The sequence below is a fragment of the Sus scrofa genome, chromosome 13 (assembly GCF_054392235.1).
Source record: "Sus scrofa isolate SSC_HxYL_T2T_F1_AM1 chromosome 13, Sscrofa_HxYL_maternal_Yorkshire_Landrace_v2.0, whole genome shotgun sequence".
Lineage (NCBI taxonomy): Eukaryota > Metazoa > Chordata > Mammalia > Artiodactyla > Suidae > Sus > Sus scrofa.
Genome location: NC_139395.1, coordinates 139,462,418 through 139,484,705, shown reverse-complemented (window position 1 = coordinate 139,484,705; position 22,288 = coordinate 139,462,418). Strand labels below are relative to the sequence as shown.

The following is a 22,288-nucleotide window of genomic DNA, read 5'->3' as shown; positions in this document are numbered from 1 at the left end:
CTCTTGCCTCAACAGGCCAGGATATTTGGCCAGGTACACACTAGGCTTTCAATAAACATCTATAAAACTGAAGTAAATCCCTCTCACCAAAGGAATAATCTCTTACTTCAACATAGCCGAACTCTTTCCCCTGGAAAGAAGGCTGAGTGCGGAGGCTAAGAGAGGCCCCCTTCTCACTGTCTGGGAGGACTGAGGTCACGAGCATCTTCTCCACCACCTGGGGTGTCGAGCCAGTGAGGGCACTAAAGGACTCTACGGAAGCCCCCCCCTCCCCGCTCTGATGCTCTTACTGCACAAGGAACAGCCCTTGGGATTTAAAAGGAACAGTGCAGCCTTTTGAAAAGGTCCAGGCACTTTGAGCTGCAGATGTTCACACAGCCTCAGTGATGGAAGGATGTTTCTGGAGGGAAAGGACCAGGCTTGCTGGAAATGGATTTGGGTACGGCCGCCCTTTACTTGCTGTCAAGAGCCCTCACTAACACTGAGAAGCTACGGAGGGCACAGACAGGCTGAGTTTTACATCCCTGTAGCTTATGAATTGTGGAAGCTTATGCATGTAAGTCTCTTTTACCTCTGAGACTCAATTTCCACATCTGCCATATGGGGATAGTAATACCCACCTTAAAAAAATAATAATAAAAAAGGACCCGCCTTGTTGGGTCATTGGGGAATTAAGTGAGATCAGGGAGAGAGAGTTCAAGCACAATGCCTGGAACTCAACCAATGCCTTTTCCTTTCCTTCCTCATCTGTGGACCTTAACATCCTCAGCCAAGATCCCCCCAGCTCTTTCACTGACCTAGAAAGCCAAGCCTCTGATGAGGAAGGAGACTTAACCCCAAGTGAACCAGAGGGACAGGTTCTGAAGTCTGTGGCTGGGGTCCCTGCAGATGCAGGGGCGGGGCTAAGGAGGTGAGGTGGGAAGCTGGGCTGGAGAACACCCCCATGTCCCCTTGCCAGTCCCAGGGTTCAGTGAGCAGGTCGCCTCAGGAGCAGTGCCCATCTCACCAGCCTGTGTCCTTCCCTCCCCTGGAGCACGAGCTTCACCTCAGGCACCAGTAACCACCAGCCATGTGACCTGGCTTCTTTTTTTTTTTCTCAGAGCTGCACCCACAGCATGTGGAAATTCCCTCTAGGGGACATTGCTCTATGCCACAGCCACAGCCACAGCAACCGCATCTGCGACCTACGTCACAGCTCACGGCAACACCTTCAGACCCTTAACCCGCTGAGCAAGGCCAGGGATCATACCTGAGCCCTCATGGATGCTAGTGGGATCCGTTACCACTAAGCCACAACGGGAACTCCTGACCTGGCTTCTTAAAGTAAGAGTGTGGGACCAGACAGCCTCTATGGTCCTTTCCACTGTTACAGTTTTCCAAACTACAATTCTACCCAGCAAACGGCTATGTAACCAGTGGCCTGCCTTCTCCCCCTCCCTTCCTTCAGGACACATAAAGGAGGTGGGGAGAAGGAGCCAGAAGGTTCAGAAAGCAGAGGGCAGAGGCTGGGGCTCCATTATGCTAATTTAATTAGCTCTAATCTGCTGACAGCAGGGCCCTGAAGAAAGAGGATTTTGTTTAAAATTCACATTTGGCAGGAAGTGCCCCTACTCCTCTAACCACCCCATCAGAGCTTGGGAGTGGAAAGCTGGCTCTCACATCCAGCAGCGCTGGGGCTTCCTTTTCACACTCCTCTGACTTCTTGATTTTTCCAGGAAGGAAATTTGCCCCAGATGCCGGTCAGTAAATGGAGTGTTTTCATCTGCCCTTATGAAAGGGTGTCAGTAATTCACAGATTCCCCAGGAAGTAAGAGCCAAAAAGGGGGAAACGCCAGCCAACTTCTCTCTGTCCATCAACCAGAGGCTTACCAATCAATAAAACCCCCTCCCCCCACAGACAGAGAAATCCCAATATGCAAAACATTTCATGCTAATGGGACCCCCACCTTATGGGATAACAAAAACAGATATCTCAGTCTTATTCATTTATTCAGCTAATGCTATTGAGCACCTACAGTTCATAGGAGAAGAAGCGGAGGGATGCACAAGTGAACTGACTTATCTCACGCCTCCCAGCCCTTCTGCTGCAGGTAGAGCAAGCTCTGAAACCAGTGGGGTGCTGGTAGTCTGAATCTCCAAAACAAAAAAGCCCTGGTTTGTAAGCATCCGCTAATTTCTATGGCGTCAATTTTTCCCATCATGGCCAATTTCAACAATTGCTGCCAACAATTTTCAACAACCAGTTTGCAAAATTCCTGCACATTTAAAAATCAGCTCTGGAAAGCCTAGACTACAGGCAAGTTCTCTTGGCCCCTACCTGAGTGTTTTTCCGCCTCCCCTCTCTACCTCCATGCAGGAAGAGTCGACAGGCTGTGGAGGCTTAAAGACTAACTTTGATGAAAACTACCTAAAAGACTGTTAACAGGGGTAGGATTTCAGGTGTGTTTTCTTTTCCTCCTCATCAGTATTTTTGCAAATGTCCTATGAGCACATTTTACTTTTATAATCAGAACATATCAAGGTAATTAAAGTCAGTTTTTAGTGAGCTTAGTGGAATGTTTTGCAATAACCTCACTACATAATTTCTGTCACTGTCTTCCTTGGTGAGAAGAGAGAGAATATGTATGGGTGTTTCCTAAAAGCTCGACTTTCCTTGCAGAACAGAGCAGGTGCACCAACATGTAAAGCATTCATCTGAATCTTGAGCAGTCTTAACTGGAGGATAAATTCATCCTCTTTGGAGTTCAAATTTCACCAGCAATTGAGAAAATACAACTTCCTGTTAGTATTCCAAAAGACCTGCTCTGAAAAATCAAAGCCTCTTTGGCCACCAAGTGACCTTGCCTCTGATTGGGCTGAGGCGGAAGCAGATGGTTTGAACCAGAAACAACTGCCCCTTCTTTTCTGAGCATGGAGAGGAGATTTCCACCCCTGAAAACCCGACAACCAGACAACCAGAGGCATTCTGTGCTCTCTGGCCCCAAGCTGGGATTCAAGGTTTCTTACCTCAGCACCTCAGCGCTGGGACAGAGGACTTACCCCAGGGCTTGGGCGGGCTCAAGTAGGCCAATTCATTTCAGCTGTGGTCCAAGACGCCACTGCTGCTCTCTGGGCTGCTCTCTGCAGGTCTCTGCACAATTCACTCTACTCTGCCTGCAGGGGGGGAAAAAAACAAAGCAAAGTTGGCAGCTGAGCAATGCAGGCACATATGTTAATACACACAGGGGGGTAAACACCCTTGCTCCTCCCACTCCTGGCCCCAGTCACTCCTGCCACTTCAGGACCCCTTCCAGAGCTCCAGCTCCTTGCCAGAGCTCAACCTGGCCATCTGTTCACCCAGACCTACCCCTTCCGAGGCTGAGCAATTTCAGAGTGAGCTGCAGATTAAGCAAAGCAAACTGTACTGCAATCACTTAATCCTTGTGCTACTTGCTATTATTGGTAAGAAAAGCAAGAATAAGAAAAGCAGCAGTTCTGGCCCTAAATCTTGTATTTAGCTAAGGCTTGTGGACAACTGATTTCAATCAACAACTACATCCAACTTGCTCTCAGTCTCCCTTTGACCTATAGTATTTTTTGTTTTTCTGGTTTTTTTTTTTGTTTTGTTTTGTTTTGTTTGTCTTTTTTGCTATTTCTTTGGGCCGCTCCTGTGGCATATGGAGGTTCCCAGGCTAGGGGTCGAATCGGAGCTGTAGCTGCCAGCCTACGCTGGAGCCACAGCAACGCGGGATCCGAGCCGCGTCTGCAACCTACACCACAGCTCACGGCAACGCCGGATCGTTAACCCACTGAGCAAGGGCAGGGATCGAACCCGCAACCTCATGGTTCCTAGTTGGATTCGTTAACCACTGCGCCACGACGGGAACTCCCCAGTATTTTTTTTATAATGTTACAAATGTGAATTCAATTTCTAATTTATTTGGGGAGCATTTTTAACTAAACCTAAATTTTCAACCTATACATTATTATTATTGTCTTCTGGGTGGATAGTGTTTGTTTTTTAAAGTAATGGTTTTTCCTGGTGCCAAAGAAATGCATGTTACTCTAGAAACTTCAGAAAATATAACTTTCAAAAGAAGGGGAAAAAAACCACCCACTCTTCTCCACCCAAGATGGCTATAGATAACACAGCCTTCCTGGTTTTATCTTGTTATCCAGATTTTTTACAAAGATCCCATAAAACTAGACATGCTTTAGTAGTCTTCTGCAGCATCATTTTCATGGCTAAATATATGCCCCTGTCCCCAAAGGCTAGCCAAATAAGTCATCCTGAACTTTTTTTGCAAATTACAAAGAGTACTTAAGTCTAAATCTTTGGAGGGAAAACCATGGTTATTTCCTTAAGACACACTCTTAGAAGTCAAATTGTAGGGTCAAAGAGTTTCCAAATTTCTCAGGCTTTTGAAGTGTCTTGGCAAGGTACCTCCAAGGCGTTCTGGATAAATTCCCAGCAGTGGAAAACTGTGCCCATCCACCTAACACTCTTCTCCTCCCCCAGTCCCTCTCTCACCCACACCCCTGCTCACCATATATAACATTTCTAGCGGAAATGAGTCTGGGAGTCTGGGTTTTCATGTTTCACACTTAAACTCAGCCTAGCCCAAAGCTAAGACAAGATCTATGGTGAGAAAATAAGCTTCCCTGATCAAGCTTGGGGAGGAGGTGCATGAGTAAGAATTGATAAAGAGGGAAAAAAGTGAGAAATACACTGAGAAACAGAGAAAAAGTTATAACACAGAAGGATAATGTCCAGGAAAAAGATACCCTGAGATGCTGAGAAACAAGAGCCATCCTATGAGAACACAGACACTGAGGGGAACTGACATCAGATGAAACTGAAGCTGAAGCAAGCCGTTTGAGGAGGTGTAAGTGGCAAGGTCTCACCAAGGTTCAGGGCAGAAAAGAGTAAACAACAAAGGCATCAGGTGAGGTGGAAAAATAAAAAGTCACTTGGGCATCTGGGCATTTTGCTGCTGTCTATAATTAATGCCAACACTGGGTGGGAGCCAGAGTCACAGTGGGGACAGTGGGCAAGGCCAGGAAGAGGTCTCTACCTACAAACACAGCTGAGCTGGTGGCTTACCTGGGAGCCTTCCCCAGGGAGCAGGACCAATGTGCCCACAGGGTGAGGCTGCTAACCCACCTGCCTCCTTAATAGGGGGAAGCCCTCCACTCTCCGTCTCTCACTAGCCAGTCTCTGGTAACCTGTCTTTTGCTCCAGGCCAAACCTTCAGTGAGAAATGGATAATTCACCAAGTAATCTGCCTAAATAGACTGAGTGGCTTTCTGTGGCCCTGTGACCCAGGCAAAGACCCTGGGGACCCAAGTCTCAGGCCCATTCCCAACTGACCAACTTCTCTGCAACTGCACACCATGCACTATGCACTCCGGCCACAGAAATCTGCAAACTAATGAGGAAATGCAGGGGCCCATTAGCGCTTTTTTAATCCTTTGGAAGATGGCTTGCAAACCTCCCATATTACTCAAGTAGGCAAGTCAGTCAACCTGCCTACCCTGCCATGACCCCATCCACTCACACATTTGGGCCTCACTTGAGGGACAAAAGGTGGAACTTTGGCTTAAAAGCAACTCACTATGCAATGGAGAAAAACTCTCTTCAGCAAGTGGTGCTGGGAAACCTGGACAGCTGCAAGTAATCAATGAAGTTAGCCCACACCTTCACAACATATGTAAAAACAAATTCAAAATGGCTTCAAGACTTAAATATAAGACATTGAGACCATAAAACTCCTAGAAGAGAAAACAGGCAAAACATTCTCTGACATAAATTGTAGCAATGCTTTCTTAGTTCAGTGTGCCAGGGCAATAGAAAGAAAAGCAAAAATAAACAAATGGGACCTAATCAAACTTATAAGATTTTTCACAGCAAAGGAAACCATAAACAAAACAAAAAGACAATCTACGAAATGAGAGAAAATATTTGCAAACAATGCGACTGACTTACTTTCCAAACAGCTTGTACAACTCAAAAACAAAAAACAAACAACCCAATCAAGAAATGGGCAAAAGACCTAAATAGACATTTCTCCCAAGAAGATACACAGATGGCCAATAGGCACGTGGAAAGATACTCAACTTTGCTAATTATTAGAGAAAGGCAAATCAAAACTACAATGAGGTATCACCTCACAGCAGTCAAAATGGCCATCAACAAAAGTCTACAAATAATAAATGCTGGAGAGGAGCTGGAGAAAACGGAACCCTGCTACTCACTGAAACCTCCTATTACCCTCTGCACTGTGGATGGGAATGTAAACTGGTGTAGCCACTATAGAAAACAGTATGGAGGTTCCTTTTAAAAACTAAAAATAGAGTTGCTATGTGACATTCAGCAATCCCACTTTGGGGTATATACATGGAGAAAACTCTAATTCAAAAAGATATATGCACCCCAATGTTCACTGCAGCACTATTTTCAATAGCCAAGACATGGGAGCACCTAAATGTCCATCAACAGATGAATGGATAAGAAAGCTATGGTACATACATACAATGGAACCATAAAAAAGAATGAAGTGATGTCATTTATAGCAACATGGATAAACCTAGAGATTATCATACTAAGTGAAATAAGCCAGACAAAGGCAAATATCATATCACTTATATAGAGAATCTAAAAAATAATACAAATGAAATTATTTACAAAACAGAAATAGACTCACAGGCATAGAAAACAAATTTATGATTACCAAAGGGGAGAGGGGGGAAGAGGGATAAATTAGGAGTTTGGAATTAGCAGATACGAACTACTTTACATAAAACAGTGAAACAACAATGTACTACTGTAAAGCAGAAGGAACTATATTTGATGTCTTTCACTACACTACAATGGAGAAGCATCTAGAAAAGGATATATATATATATATATATATGCTTTCTGCTTTCCTCCAGGGGATGATCCTGTGAGCATCCCCTGAATCCCTTCAACAGATCCTTGAAGAGCTCGGTTTAGAACAGCCCGAGGGCCCAGCTGCCTCCAACTCAAGCCTTTCAGGGCAGTGAGTAAGATCGGAAGGGGCTCTCCCAGGATCCAGTGCACAGTGTTGTGATAGAGCTTTGGCCATCCCTTGCGGCTGCTCAAAAGCCTTCCTTCCAAACGTTGTGGCTGGGCTTTTGATAAATGAGGCAATTGGAAAGGACAGTCCTAGATTGCAAGTGTAACTTGGTACTTTGCAGAAACATGAGAAATAAACAACAGGGCTATAGAGATTTCAGATTTTTCTATTTTAAGAATTATCTATTAAGTGGCTTATATTAACTTTTCCTATCACCCTATGAGTGTTACACATTTAGCTGATCCCAGAGTCTCCTAGCATCTCCCCTTATCCAGGAGCTCCCTGTATACCCATGGGCTTCCCTGAAGTTTTAATACAGCACTCATTTACCTTTTTTTTTTTTTTTTTTCTTTCAGGCCCACACCCTCGGCATATGGAGGTTCCCAGGCTAGGGGTTGAATTGGAGCTATAGTTTCTGGCCTACACCACGGCCACAGCAACTCGGAATCCGAGCTGCGTCTGCAACCTACACCACAGCTCACAGCAATGCCAGATCCTTAACCCACTGAGCAAGGCCGGGGATCGAACCTGTGTCCTCAGGGATGCTAGTCAGGTTTGTTCCCGCCAAGCCACAACGGGAACTCCACAGCACTCATCTAATGCACAACAGCACTGGGACCTGTGTGTCTTCTGCTTCCTGACCTCCCTTCTACCACACAAGGGTCACTGGTTGACATCCAGACATAGCTTGGCTACTTTCCCCCAGCCAGAATTTCTCCTTCCTCATAGTCAGGGCCTGTCCTTTGCTTGCTCTCTCCCTGCCATCACTCCTGCCTACATTGTCCCAACACTTCACAGCCCCTGGCAGCTCCCCCGCCAATCCTCGTCCTCCTCTGAGCTCAGTCAGACCCGAAAGCCTCCAAACATGACTCTAAGGAAGAGACTTGACCTCATGAACTCCTTCATGCCTCCAGTGAACAGTTCCTTCCCAGGTACACTGTGTGAGGCTCTGACCCCGGACCCGAGCCAGTGTTTAGAGATCCCACCCAGAACCAAAGAAGTTCATAAAAGGAGCCAAGAACATACACCCTGAGAACTTCACACCCCAGCACGGAAGCTTTCCCCTAGCAAGATCAGTACTGGGGCTCAGTTTTGAGCCAGAGATTAGGTAAGCCTGTCATAGAGTTAGGGTTCTGGCCCCAGGTCCCCTGGCTTAAATAAACAATCGCCACTAGGCACACAGGAGCCTTGGGGTGTAAAATCATCCTGTTAACCCCAGATCCATTGTTCCATGTAATCTGGGATGTGGGCACTTGTGTTTGGACGTGGAAGCTAAGTAACCTAAGAGCTTTTATGGATCCTTGGGCAGAAAACAGACCAAGATCTGGGTCTCTACAAGTTTCCTGAGCCCTACAGTCCAACCAGAAGAGGCTGTACCCAAAATACAGTAAGAATTTCTTCTGGGGAGTCCCTGCTGTGGTTCAGCAGGTTATGAATCCCACTGGTATCCATGAGGTGCAGGTTCACTCCCTGGCCTTGCTCAGTTGGTTAAGGATCCAGCGTTGCCATGAGCTGTGGTGTAGGTTGCAGACGTGGCTCAGATCTGGCATTGCTGTGGTTGTAGTGCAGGCTGACAGCTGTAGCTCCAATTGGACCCCTTGCCTGGTAACCTCCATATGCCACCACAGGTGCACCCCCCCCCCAAAAAGAAAAGAATTTCTGCTAAAAATCAGGGCTTTCCTGGATTCTTCCTGCCTCACCATCTCCCTCCCAGAGCTCTTACGCCTTCTGGATGGTTCATATGGGAGGCCAGGCCCCAACATTACAGGGTTCTTGTCCTAGACTAAGGGTTAACCAGTACTCCTTGTTTGTTTTTTTTTTTTTTTTAATGTAAAATTTTTTAGCAAAAACTGTGCCACTTTATATACTAAATTATTCAGTTTACTCCCCACACACTCCTATGAGGCAAGGAACATTTCTCCATTTTCAAATGAGGAAACAGAGCTTCAGCAGCCTACGCCCAGAGCCGGTGAGTGACTAACCTCAAATTCCACACACTGGCCTGCCTCCTCTCCAGCCTTCGGAGAGAGCTAGGCCGAGCTCATTCAACAAAAGAGCTGAAATTAAAGATGAGTCGAGCATGGAACACACAGGTTCTGACAAAAAGAGAAATGGCCTAAGATGTTATTTTCAGAGAGCCAGAAAAGGGAAGTTCTTCTGCAACTGCCATATGCAAATTACCTAAAGGAGGGTGCTCCTGCTCAGAACATCAACTGTGTGCTTAATTTATTCTCTACAGCAAACAATCTCTACATTTTTTTTTTTTTTTTTTTTTTTTTTGGCCTCGTCCATGTCATGGGAAAGTTTCGGGGTCAGGGACGAAATCAGAGCCATAGCAGTTACAATGCCACATCCTTAACCACTAGGCCACCAGGGAACTCCAATCAATCCATTTTGACTGTGCTCATTTCAGGCACCTGTCTCGATGTAGGAGACACTAAGCCCTCTGCATAGACAATTTCAGAACCTGACTCCACCCCTCCATGCCCCTGATTTCTGCTGCTCAAATGTACTGACTTTCGGCTCTTTTATCTATTTCTGGAGTTACATCTGAGTGTCTGAAGAGTGTGCTCTTATGCTTCTGTTTTTTTCAGTGTTAGATATTATCCACTGAGCTCCTATTACAGAATATGAGGATTTAACTTCCATTTATCACACCCCACATTCTTCTTTTTCCCATTCTCCTAATAGCTTTTTACCATTTTTTATCAAGGCAGCACTAGAAGTCACATTATTATGACCATATAAATTACTGTTCACAGCTGAGACATGGAGCATGTGGCATGTTATGCTTAATTCCTTTTGTGAACATTCCTTAGTTGTCATTGCTAGAGTCCTCTATTGCTTCTTTTCTTAATTTGCTAATTTCCTATGTACCTATCACTAATTCAGCCCTCAACTTTTCAACAATTGTTTTGTTTTGTTTTGCTTTTAATTTCTTGAAGCTCTTCCCTTAGGAAACTTCTGTCCTCCTATTCCATCCTGAGCTGGTTGCTCTCAAAGCTTAAAGGAAGAATCCATTCTTTCTGTCTTAGTTTACTCCCTAATTTTGGAGGAACATATCCATAGTAGCTTCCTGGAAAGGATGCTCAGAAGGGGAGGTAAAATAATTGAGACTTCTCATGTCTGAAAATACCATTCTTCCACCCTTACATTTGATTAATAGTTCGTCTGGATATAAATTCTCAGTTGGAAATAAATTCATCTCAGAATTTTAAAGGCATGACTTCATTCTCTTCTACTAGCTTCTAGCACAGAATCAGATTTCTATTCTTGTATGTAACCAGTTTGGGGTTGGTTTTGTTTTTGCTTTTATTTTACTGTGCCTACAGGTTTTTCTTGTGCCTACAGGTTTTTCTTCTTCTTCTCCTTCTTCTCTTTTTTTTTTTTTTTTTTTTTTTTTTTTTTTGACATATGGAAGTTCCCAGGCTAGGGGTCAAATCAGCACTACAGCTGCCAGCCTACACCACAGATCACAGCAATGCTGGATCCTTAACCCACTGAGCAAGGCCAGGGAACCTGCATCCTCATGGTTCCTAGTTGCATTCATTTCTGCTGAGCCACAACGGAACTCCCTTCTTCTTTTTTCTTTTCCCCACAATAATACGCTTTGATATCAGTCCTTTTTCAGTCATAGCCCTGGGCACTCACATGAGCTTTTCAATCTAAAAGTTTGTATCTTTAGTTCTGGGAATTTTTTTTCCATGGTTTCTTTGATGATTTGTCCCTTCCATTGTCTCTATTCTCTGTGTAAGTCCCCTATTCAGATGTCGAACTTCTTAAAACGATCCTTTCTTATTTTTCACTTCATAGCCTTCTTCTGTTTGACTTCCAAAAAAATTTCTTCAACTTTATATTCCAAACCCTCTCCTGAGTCATTTATTTCTGCCATCATATTTTTAATTTCCAAGAGTTCTTTCTTATTCTCCAAATGTTCCTTTTTTTTTAATCTTACATTTTTATTTTATTTTTATTTTTTTATTTTTTTGTCTTTTTGCATTTGAGGGCTGCTCCCGCGACGGGCATATGGAGGTTCCCACTCTAGGGGTCTAATCAGAGCTGTAGCCGCCAGCCTACACCACAGCCACAGCAACAAGGGATCCAAGCCACGTCTGCAACCTACACCACAGCTCACGGCAACGCCGGATCCTTAATCCACTGAGCAAGGCCAGGGATCGAACCCAGAACCTCATGGTTGCTAGTCAGATTCATTAACCCCGGAGCCACGACGGGAATTCCCAAATGTTCCTGTTATTGTACATTGCCTTTATTTTATTAATGGGATCACTTCACTTACCTCTCTGATACTCATAATCATTTTTGTGACGTTTTCTTCTGCTGTCTGCACTGTCTCTGTTTCTCATGAGCTTCTTTTTATGTTGTTGTTGTTACATGCCTTGTTATTTGTCTCTTGGTTTCTGTTGTTCATTGTTCAAACTTTCTCCTGAGCTGTCTTTTTAAATGAAGCAAGACATTAAAAAGTTGACTAGAAGCTCCATGTGTAAGGACTACTGGACTGGTAGATCTTACCAGTGGGAGATTGAGAATAATCTGTCCATTTTATTTAAAGAACTGCAAATATCGGCACGTGTGCGTGCGTGGCAGGGGGCCAGTGGGGAAGGATAGCCAGCGAGATCCCGAGGTGAGCCTCACATGCCCTCCCCTGCCCTGGCCCCCAACTCCCACCCAGTGGGCCCAGCTCAGCCATGATCAAGGTGATCCTCATCTTTAATAACCAGGGGAGGCAGCAGCTCCCCAAGTTCTACCAGCCCTACAGCAGAGATACACAACAACAAATCATCAGGGAGACATTCCATTTGGTATCTAAGAGAGATGAGAATGTTTGTAATTTCCTAGAAGGGGGATTATTAATTGGAGGATCTGACAACAAACTGATTTATAGACATTATGCAACATTATATTTTGTCTTCCATGTGGACTCTTCCCAAACTGAACTTGGCATTTTAGATCTAATTCAAGTATTTGTGGAAACATTAGAGAAGTGTTTTGAAAACATCTGTGAATTGGATTTAATTTTCCATGTAGATAAGCTTCACAATATTCTTGCAGATATGGTGATGGGAGGAAAGGTATTGGAGGCCAATGGATGAGATTGTTACACAAATTGATGCACAAAATAAACTGGAGAAATCTGGGGCTGGCTTAGCAGGAGCTCCAGCCTGTGCTTTATCAGCTGTAAAGAATATGAACCTTCCTGAGACCCCAAGAAATATTAACACTGCTGACATCAGTATAAAAGTGCCAAACCTGTCCTCTTTTAAATAAAAAATTTAAAAGGCCACTCCCAGGTAAAATCCAGGGGGAAAAAGTTATCTAAGTTTACTATGCAGTTGTTTACCAAAAATAGAGGAGATGAGTCTTAACTTTTGCTCTTAGACTTAAGTCAAGGTACTGTATAAAAGTTATGTAAAATCTGTACAGAAGCTCAACGTTGCTTTTCTTGCTCAGTGATTCTGAAGAAATTCCGAGTGTGATTTTTTTCTTTCAATATAGTTCCAAGTGTGATTTTTTTTTCTTTCTTTTCTAAACTGCATTCCTATGGCCATCTATGGCATGCCTCTATGTATTTACTACTACAGTATTTTTTTTTTTTTTTTTTGTCTTTCTGCCTTTTCTAGGGCCTCTCCTGCAGCATATGGAGGTTCCAAGGCTAGGGGTCTAATCAGAGCTGCGGCTGCCAGCCTACACCACAGCCACAGCAACGCGGGATCTGAGCCGAGTCTGTGACCTACACCACAGCTCATGGCAATGCCAGATCCTCCACCCACTGAGCAAGGCCAGGGATCGAACCCGCAACCTCATGGTTCCTAGTCGGATTCACTGTGGCACAACGGGAACTCCTATTTTGGAAAGCATTTGAGACAGTTCTTTAAGTTATGTACAACCCAAAATGTTGGTGTTTTGTATGGATCGCAAGTGCAGCATTCCTTAATTCTTTCTGTTATTTGTCACAACTGCTATTTAAAGAACCAAGTATGTGTTGCATGAAAACATTATCACCCTTTTCTCTTAGTTTAAATAAACTCTAGGGTAACTGACTTTTGAGTACATTTCAATTTGCCTAATATCTACTTTAGCAATAATTTTTATGACCCTCTGACTCAACAAGGTAAATTTTATCACTGTTAAAAAAAAAAAAAAAAAGAACCGCTTTTTCTCTTGGGCTATTAAATTTAACCGGAGAGGCTCCTCTAATCTCATGACTAGGGAAGTCTCATAACCAAAGCTTGCCAGCACTGTGGGAACCAACAAAAAAGGGGGGTGAGAAGGGGTGGTCTCACTGTTCAGTATGTAGACTCTTATTCATTCCCTCTATTTTAGAATGGCATCTCATACATGCCCTCCTCAGCTTGGCTCACTGTGCTTGATCTTAATCAGATCTTAAAATTGAGTCTGTTCCTGGAAAGATTCTTAAAGAAATTATAGTTACTAGGAAAAAAAAAAATTTTTTTTTTTTTTTAGGCACAGTTTCAAATGCTTTAGGAAAGCATTAACATGGGTTCACAACCACATATCAGGAATCTATGGGGCCTGATAAGCGTCAGAATTCAGAATTTTTTATATTTTAGAAAAACAGTATGTTGCCTAAACCGTATATTATATAACACCTGCAGCAGTCAGGGCAACTCTCCATAATTATATGGATTAATGTTTCTGCAGCAAAACAAATAAATATTTTAACTAAGTAGGTTAAACAAGGATTTATAAATAGCCTCACATTAGTCGGGATCAAGTTTTGCCACCAAATGGGTTAAGAATAAAATGCAGTTTTCACAGATCTGGAAGTTTGGGAATTGCAAATAAAGGACTGTGTATGCATTTCCTATACACCTCCTACACCTCCAGACACAATTGGGGCATTTTCACAGGGATTTTGTCACTCTGTGGGGCTGCCTGCTTGCAATGAGACGTGGAAAAAATGAGGCAAGTTGAGCTGCAGATGTTGGGGGAAGGCCAAGCTCAACAGGGAGACAGTCTGATGACATAGTCGCTTAGAAGATTTGAGTCTCTATGCTAAAAAGCTGTGTTACTTTGAAAAAGTTACTTAACCTCTCTGAGCCTCAATTTCCTCATCTATAAATTATAGGTTATTCCCACTAATTTTGAAGTGCTGTCATATGGATTCAGTTACATTCAGCCAGCAATTATATATTCTGCCTATCATTCCTAAGGCTTTGCTCTGGGTCCTAGGGAAACAGTCATGAACAAAAGAGATGAAGCCCCTGCCTCATAAAAAACAAATTCCTAGTGAGAAGGGACACAATATAAATAAGTCAGATGACCATCTATGCTAGAGAAGAACCACAAAGCAGGATTAGAGAGAAAGAAAGCCAGGCATGATGGCTGAGGACGGGGGCACCAGACTACGATCTTATGTAAGGTGAACAGAATGACCTTTCTAAGATGCTAACATTTAAATAGTGCCTCAAGGAAGAGATGGAGAAAACAATGGGAATATAGGACGGAAGAATACTCCAACTAGAGGGAACAGCAAGTACCCAGACTCTGAGGTTAAAACGTGCCTTATGTTTAAGGAGCAAGGTCAGTGAAGTGAAGCAGAATTAAGATGTAGAAAGAAGTAGGAAATGAAGTCTGGGAGGACCTGAAGGAGGACTCATGTGGAAGCCTGAAGGCCCTTCTAAGAACTTGGGCTTTGCAAAGTCAAACGGGAAGCCTTTTTTGGTTTTAAATGGAAAAATGAGACAATTCCTCTGGCAACTCAGTTCTGAAGCTGTTCCCAAAATTAGAAGTAGAGAATGACTGTCTTGGACCTGTGTGAATTTGGTGGATCAAATAAGCAGTCAGTTTCTTGACATATTGTGCAAGTATGGCTGGTGTGGATTGCTGACAGGCTGGATGCAGCATGAGGGAATTGGAGTCAGGGGCAACTCCAGCGTTTTAAGCCCTAGCAACTGCAAGGATGGAGCTGCCTTTTACTGAAGCAGGGAAGGCTGTTTGAGACAGAAAAGCAGCCATGGACTTGTCATCATTCAGGTGTCTGTTAGACTTGTAAGGAGCCTTGTTTAGCAGATGGTTGAATATGAGTGGCAGTCAGGGCAAAGGTCTGGATGGAGTTATCAATTGAGAGTTGTCAGCACTTGGATGGTAGAAGATCCCCAGGAGTGAGGGGACAGAGAAGAGGCCAAGTCCACCCCTTGGGGTGCTCCAACTTGGACATGTGAAGATGAGCCGGCACAAGAAACCGAAAAGGGGAAGCCAGTGACAGAAGAGGAAAACTAAAGAGAGTGATGTTCCAGACCCAAGAGAAGAAACCTCTTCTGGGGGGACGGGGCAGAGGGTGGGGTACAGAGTCATCAACTACATGAAATGCTACTGACAAGTCAAGATGAGGACTGAGATTTGACCACTGGATTTAGCAACCCCAGGTCACTGGTAGATCTGACAGGTATAGTTTTTGTAGTTTTTGTGGAGTGATGGAGGCCAAACACTAGTTAGAATGGGTTTAAATGAAAACGAGAGAAGAGGAACCACAGGGAGCAACCACAGATGACTCTTTCAAGGAGCAGAAAAAGAGGCAGTAACTGGAGGGGCAAATGCAGTCAAGAGAGGGTGTGTGTGTTTCAGTGGGAGAAACAACCACTGTGGATAGAGAAATGTTGGGGTGGGGGTGGGCAAGTAAGAAAGGTGGATGGTCTATAAAGAGAGGAACATCAGAAAGAGAAGGGAGGGAGTTTCGGTTGTGGCTCAGCAGGTTAAAAACCCAACATAGTGTCTGTGAGGATGCAGTTTTGATCTCTGGCCTCACTTAGTAGGTTAAGGATCCGGCATTGCTGCAAACTGCAGCATAGGTCACAGATGCAGCTCCTGTTGGAACTTCCATATGTCACAGGTATGAGCATAAAAAGGAAAATAAGGAAGGAAGGAAGGAAAGAGAGAGAGAAGGGAGAACTGCTGGAGTCATATCCTTAACTAAGGAAGAGAAGAGGGGGTGATGCTCAAGTGGAGGGGTCAGTGAGCAGGAATAATTCATCATCCACAGCAACAGGCAGAAAGTAAGACATATGGGCATAGATTGGGTGGTGGAAAGGTGTGAAGGCTCTCCTCTGCCATCATTTTCTCAAGTAAGTGGGAAATAAGTTTCTCCACTGAGAATAAGGATGGGAGAGGAGGTGTTAAGGGTGTAAAGTGAAAGAAAAAGGTGCCAAACAGTGATGGTGATTAGAGAGAATGGCAGTGGTTCTCCATCAAGGCTGCCCATTGGAATGAATGCACAGCTTTCAAAAAGGACACTGATGACCAGATCACCCCCACAAAAATTTAGTTTTCCTTAGTTTGGGGTGGAATTCAGGCAGCAGTATTTTCCATAATCTTCCCCAAGTAATACTAATGGCAGCCAGAGTTGAGAACCACTAGACAAAGGGAACAGAGCAAGATGACCTGACCACACCAATGTTCACTTAAGGGTCATGGTCACGAATTAAAGTGGGATCAGTCAGGATGGCGGTGTGAATTCAGTAAATTAAAGCTGCTATGTTTATTATAATACCAGCTAAGTGAAAAAAACCATGCTTGTGGCAAATATAATTTAGTTTTTATATCATCCAAATGGTTCATCCCATTACTGTATAACCTAATGTTTTGAAGTCATTTACAAATAACAAAAACCACAAATGTATATCCTTGAATCTCAAGGTCCCCTCTGGTTATTTCTCTGTGACACTGACATTGAGCACAGCACTTGGGGTCACCAGGCTTCCTGACAACTGCAGAAATCACAGGTCACACCCCCCCCCCAACTCACCTTCCCAGTGTCCCCAGTGTGGACAACAACAGTTTTGTGCCAGTGTTTCATGAAACCCTCTCCAGCCCATGCCTCCCAGAGCCTGTGTTTTAGGAGGTTCCATGTTTGCAATTTCTATCTGGTGTGTTCTGCTCCTCCAGGGAAGTCTACCCTTTATCATAGCCCTGAGTCTGGAGAGATCTCTGTGATGCTTAAGTGCCACCTCAACACTCTCCGCCCCGGTCCAAGCTGGCGGAGTCCCCATCCATGTTCACCTAATGAAAAAAGACTGCAGACTACCCTGAGCCCAACTGCATGGGCTTGAGCGCCAGCAGAGGGCAGAAGCCCTGGGGGCTCGCCTGCTGGGGGAGCCTCAACTGTCAGCACCTCTCCCCCACCTATGGGTGGACCTACTGCCACATTCCAGCTGTGAACCTCCTTCTATCTGCTGCTGTTCTTCTGGGGAGAACATTCTAATTACCCAGCAAACTCCTCCTGCTGGGGTCTCACTCCTTCTTCCCTGACCCCACCCCTGCTTCCTGCTCCCGTAGCACATTGTGCAACCGCTGTGCATCTGGTCCCTGATCCCACAGGCTTGTCTATCCTGCTAGATGGAGGCTCCTCCAGGGAGAAACTGGTCTCATGTATCCTCATAACTGTAGCAGAGTGCCTAGCAGAGTGTCTGGCCCATTCGGGGACAAGTAACTGAGAATAACCATTAACAAGTGCTGCCATGTTAAAAAAAAGAGCTACCATTTACTCATCACTCATCACAGGCTGCACTACACTAAGCACTACATGGTACTCATACCAAGGCCATGAGGTAGGAATGATTAACACCATTTACAATGAAAAACTGACGGTCAGAAAAATTCCCAAGGTCACACAGCTGAGAAGTGGCACATCCGGAATTAAATCCAAGCCTGTCCAACTGCAAAGCCTATGATTTTTTTCCCCAACATCAGGGCTTGCTGAGAAAGGTGACCCTACAGATAGTGATGGAGTTGCCTCCCAGCCCAGACCTCCCACCACGAGCCCCTCCCCCACTGCCCCTGATGATTGGCTGGGAAAGCAAGGGTGGGACTCTCAGCCCAGAAGCATTTCCCTGGGAGGCAGCTTTCATCCATCTCCTCCCTACCTGTTATTTCCTCTCCTCCAAATGTACAGGCCAGAATAAGCTGTTCATTGTGTAGAGCAAAAAAGGAACCGCCACAAGCCCTCTGGCAGGAAGCATCTTCTGGAGATTTATTCCTAACATCATCATTAACCACCCCCAGCTCCGGCCCTGGGCCAGCAACATCTGCTCAGATACAGGATGATTCAGCCTAACTGCTTTTGTCAGAGCTCCCTCACTGCCTGCCCCTCATCTCTCCTGTAGGACACACTCCTTTGACCCTGGTTTCTGAGCAAGGTTCCAAACTTGACTCCCCGCCAGGGCTCAGCCCCACAGATAAGGCCAGAGAACACTCCCCATTTCATCGTATGCAGCTTATCTCTCACTCCCAAAGCCAGAAGTGACAAGTAGAAAAAGGACGGTGCACTGGGGCAGAAAAGCCCATCGCAGCACAGGGGTGCTCCCCAGCTGGGGCTGGGGTAACGTCCCTGATGAGTTCTCACACCTTGGCCTCAGCCAGAGCACCTGCGCATGCTCGCTGGTGGCTGACCCACACCCTGGCCTCAGAGGCAGGATGGGGCAGAGCTGAGCTCAGTCCAGCAGGCCTCCGACGGGAGGGGCGCTGTGCAGAGAACCTGGTCAGTGTCCCTGCTGTCTAGGAAACATTGTGTAATGTAGCTGGCTGCACAGAACACCGTAAGTACAGTGTGGCAGATAAAAGGTCTTCTCTTGGCTTCGGGTGCCATTAATTTGAGGGACTCCTCCAGCACTGAGGCTGAGCTGAAAGGCCTGTCTGGGCAGAGCAGAGACCAGTGGGTGAGGAAAGAACGGATTGCAGTAATGACCAGCTTGGCTCTCTCTAAAACCACCACCACCTCCAGCCCTTGGGCACACCCCCCGCCCCCCCCACACACCCACACCCCCCAGTACTCACACAGCAGGGCTTTTGGACCCCCAGGAGCCTGCCAGGCCTCAGCCCAGACCTTGGAACAATGCTGATCCTTCCTAGAATAGATGTAAGTCACCTTGGGCCACTCTAGCTGGGTGTCCAGGGCTGGCTGCCAGTCCACCCTGATGTGTTGGACCAGAGCACTGTTTCTCTGGGGCCAAGACCCTGCTATGTCTTCATCAGTACTTCTAGAGGATAAAGGCTGCTCCTAATTCCCTGACGGCTGTCCCTTTTCCAGACCACGAGCCTCTACCAGACAGACGTGGCAGGGGCCTGCTCGCCTGGCAGCACAAACATTCCTTCCTGCAGCCTGGCATGTCTGAAACACCCTCTCTTGCCCCGTATAAATCATCAAGCCATGACAGCCATCCCATCCCGACTCTACTCTCCCACCCAGACTTTCCCAGCAACCAGGGAGGGAGGCCAGAGCACTCCCCGACCCAGCAGTCAGGGAGCCAGACAGGCCTTCCTCCTGCCCCTGCTCCTCCCATCGCAGCCCCCAGCTGGTTATCTGAGCCAGGAGAGAGCAGCTTCTGGCCGGTTGATCAAGTTGTTTGTAGCAAGCTTGAGGGACCGTGTCCATGACCATGGGAGTTTTTTACAGACACCTGTGGGTGCTCTAACAGATGTCTGGCCACTCTCAGAAGAGCAAGGGGTGTGTCAGCAATAACAAATCCTTCTGTGTGGCTCTTTTATTCTTTCTCATTTTTTTCACACCTGTGATTTAACTAGAACATAAAAATGAGTCTGAGGGAGTTCCCATCATGGCTTAGTGATTAACAAACCTGCTAGTATCCATGAGGATGAGGGTTCGATCCCTGGCCTCACTCAGTGGGTTGAGGATCCACCCTTGCCGTGAGCTGTGGTATAGGTCGCAGAGGCGGTTTGGATCCCACGTTGCTGTGGCTGTGGTGTAGGCCACCAGCTACAGCCCTGATTTGAGCCCTAGCTTGGGAGCCTCCATATGCTGAGGGTGTGGCCCCAAAAAGACAATAAAATAAAATAAAATAAAATAAAATAAAATAAAATAAAATAAAATAAAATAAAATAAAATAAAATAAAATAAAATAAAATAAAAATCTGAGGATAGGCAGCACCACAATCGTTATCCCCTTGTATAGATAAGGAAATAAGAGTTAGGACTGAGGAAACTGGGGCTACCCAGCTGCTAGACAGAGGAGTCCGAACCACAAAATTTTGGCTTTTATATTTACCTAAAAATTTACCTATAAAATTTACATGTAAAATATATAGATATGTCATGGGTTGATAGAAAGGTAAATATCTAAAACATATTTACCTGTAAAAATATGTTTGGATATTTCTTTGTATTTGTATGTGCTGTGTTTCACAAAGGTGGGGAATGCAGGTCTTCTGTGCACTGCAGGCTACAGCACAGGAGAGAGACTGCAGGCTCTGGAGTACTGAGCTCAGGGCGTTCAATCACAGTCTCCCCACTGTATGACTCTGGGCACATCAATCTCAGCTTCACTTTCCTCATCTGCCCAGTAGGATTAATTATTACCCATTCTGTAGCAGGCCGGGTAGCCTAAGAGATCTGCATGTCATACCCAGAATGCTGTGGGCACTTAATGAACAGGCTACTCTTTCACTCACCCTTTGTTCTCTAATCACAACAGACTACCCAGGGTGACCCAGACACACCACGCACCTGCACTGCTCCCTGCTGATGTTCCTGTTGCCCCTGGGCCAGGAATGCCCCACCTCCCGTCCTCCACCTATGAGGACTCGTCCCATCCCTCAAGGTCCAGTTCAAACTCTATCTCCTTCATGCAACCTTCCCCATTGTCCTTGGGGGCCCAACACCTACCTGTCTGATTTACAAGTGTTTTGGTCTGCCTAGAGTTTTGTGTTCACATAACTGACTCACCAACTTCTCCATGAAAAGACAATGTCTTGTTCATCTACTGTATCTCCTACCCCTCACCCTGAACATTAGTATATAATGATGCCTTTTTTTTCATGGCTACACCCTCAGCAGATGGAAATTCCCAGGCCAGGGGTTGAATCCAAGCAGCAGCTGTAACCTCTGTGCCCCAGCTGTGGCAATGGCAGATCCTTTAACCCATTGCACCAGCCCAGGGATCAAATCCACACCTCCACAGTCACCCAAGCTGCTACAGTTGGATTCTTAACCCACTGTGCCCCACTGATCACTGAGGGAGACCGAATACTATTGCTCACATGCCATGTCTTCCACCTTCCCGATCCTACCCATCCTTCAAGGGACAGCTCAAGGCCCACCTGCTCCAGACTCATCTGCCCTGCACAGATTGCGCCCTCTGCGGTCTCCCAAGGGCTTCTCTGAACTAGAGGATTCACAGGTAATGCCAGGGCTATTTAATGAACTTGGACCTTCAGAGAAAGGGGAGGAAGCTTCTCCTTCTCCCTTGTTATACCTGGTTGGGCAATAAAGGTTTTCTTTGAGCTACTGATTTTCTGAATGAAAAGGGGGACAAAAACTTGAACCAAGACTCAGAAGAGGCCTTCAACATCAGCCTCACTAGTCCCAATTTAATTGTAAGTTGGGGAAACCACGAGGCAGGAGGAAGGAAGGGGATTCAGCAAAGGTAGGACCTTTGAAAGATGAATAGAGAGGGACTAGGCACTGTGGTCAGCAAGGCAGACCTTCTCAGCCTGCTTCTGCAGGCACTGTGGTGAGGGCTGAGAAGGGCCACATTCAGGCTCAAGCATCTGCCTCTCAACAAGTCACCAAACCTCCTTCAGCTTTGTTTCTTCACCTATTAATGGAGATGATAATAGCGATATGCCACCATAGGGAGGTTATGAAAACGATATGTGACGATGCATGTAAGGGCTCCAGCTTCAACTCCTAGCATTTCCTGCCTTATGTACTTCCCTCGGGGAACATCAGCTGGCTAGTAGCTCCCCTGCACGTGCAGTAAGCCATACCTCACCCCACACCTTCACCCCTGCACTCTCTTCTCCTTCAAATGCCCTTTTCCCAGAGGCTAACAGCTAAGGGCCAGCTTGGGTAGCACCTCCTCTGGAAAGCTTTCCCAAACTCTCTGTACCTTTTTCCCAACCTCTGCGTACACCTAAATCATAATAGTCATCACACTACATCATTAATATCTGCATATCCACCTCAAACTAAGTTCTCAAAGGAAGAGAACTGTGAGAATATTTGGGTCTAGGCTCTAAAAATGAGCATCGTGGGAGTTCCTGTCGTGGTGCATCGGAAATGAATCCGACTGGGAACCATGAGGTTGTGGGTTCAATCCCTAGCCTTGCTCAGTGGGTTAAGGATCCGGCATTGCTGTGAGCTGTGGTGTAAGTCACAGACGCGGCTGGGATCCCACATTGCTGTGGCTCTGGCGTAGGCCAGTGGCTGCAGCTCCAAT

At 45.6% G+C, this 22,288-nt stretch overlaps 1 protein-coding gene and 1 pseudogene across 47 annotated transcripts in view; one reads left to right on the top strand and one right to left on the bottom strand.

Moving 5' to 3' along the window:
- The window catches only part of ST6GAL1 (ST6 beta-galactoside alpha-2,6-sialyltransferase 1), a 164,760-nt gene that overhangs the window by 106,877 nt on the left and 35,595 nt on the right, over nucleotides 1–22,288 (bottom strand). For 35 of the 47 annotated variants that reach the window (XM_084990669.1, XM_084990646.1, XM_084990655.1 and 32 more), the window contains exon 2: nucleotides 3,040–3,153. The gene's annotated coding sequence lies outside the window, so the exon portion shown is untranslated. Of the gene's footprint in view, nucleotides 1–3,006; nucleotides 3,154–11,373; nucleotides 11,530–22,288 lie in introns of those variants that run through there. The other 12 variants (XM_084990672.1, XM_084990657.1, XM_084990645.1 and 9 more) reach the window with 4 other exon arrangements.
- On the top strand, nucleotides 11,783–12,396 carry LOC102159106 (AP-3 complex subunit sigma-1 pseudogene; annotated as a pseudogene).